The sequence below is a fragment of the Nelumbo nucifera genome, chromosome 4 (genome assembly GCF_055504915.1).
Source record: "Nelumbo nucifera cultivar China Antique chromosome 4, China Antique-T2T, whole genome shotgun sequence".
Classification (NCBI taxonomy): Eukaryota; Viridiplantae; Streptophyta; class Magnoliopsida; order Proteales; family Nelumbonaceae; genus Nelumbo; species Nelumbo nucifera.
The window spans coordinates 28,147,567-28,148,463 of NC_142652.1; the positions used below are offsets into that span (position 1 = coordinate 28,147,567).

The 897-nt window shown below is 38.9% G+C and overlaps 1 non-coding gene across 1 annotated transcript; it reads right to left on the bottom strand.

Annotated features, from left to right (window-relative positions):
* Nucleotides 1-523: 523 nt before the first annotated feature.
* Nucleotides 524-608, bottom strand: TRNAM-CAU (transfer RNA methionine (anticodon CAU)). The gene is given in 2 exon segments: nucleotides 524-559; nucleotides 571-608. It is a non-coding gene; the product is annotated as a tRNA-Met (tRNA).
* Between the last annotated feature and the right edge of the window lie 289 nt (nucleotides 609-897).

Consider the following 897-nt stretch of genomic DNA (forward strand, 5'->3'; position numbering starts at 1 on the left):
CTTGTGATCAATTGATGAGAGGGTGTCTGTATCTGTGGTTTCTCTGGTGTTATTCGGAATTTTCTCTTTATTCTTTTATTAAGTCTCCTTGGTTTGAATGGAAATTGCTGATGTCCAAAACATATAAAGAAATAAAGAAAGAAAAAGAGTTCTTCGATACAAGGAATGAACATAGAAAAGTGGTGGTTTCCTAACCTCAACCAAATTGATTGTAAGTGTATATGATGTGCATCAGTACTGGGCAACAGGACAAAACGCCTCCCTTATACCCATGCGCAACACCTATCAAGCAATAACACAAACACCTGTAAAGCGTTCGGATGTTGAAGTGACAAGTTATCCCCACAAAAACGGCAATGCGACAACCACAAAGAACTGATGCGGCAATTTCAAGCTTTAGTTTTTGGCCATTATTTGTGCAACAGTGTCATAACCTTTGATCTGATTTAGGTTATTAATTGAAACCAACTTCTTTCTAGTTTTTCTTTGGTTTTTTTGAGAGGGGAAGAGAGAAAAATGAAAATGGGGTGAGAGAGGCTCGAACTCTCGACCTCAGGATAACTCAGAAGCTATGAGACCTACGCGCTAGCCAACTGCGCCACCACCCCAATTTCTTATTGAGCGTTCAGTCCCATAATTGTTCTTCATGACTGGTTTCCTTGCATTCAATAGATTTTGCTTATTCCGTCGTGACTATAAAATGACGGAATTTAACTTCTAGGCGTCCGTGTCTTAGGGATGATTTATGCATTACGTGGATTGTCACCTCCTCGATTTTGACAAGTAAAAGGGAAGGGTGAGATTGAGGAGAGAGGAGTATACACAACAAATAAAATAAATTACGAGGAGAGGGGTTTCTTTTATATTGGATAATTTTATCCAATCAAGTTACATCTG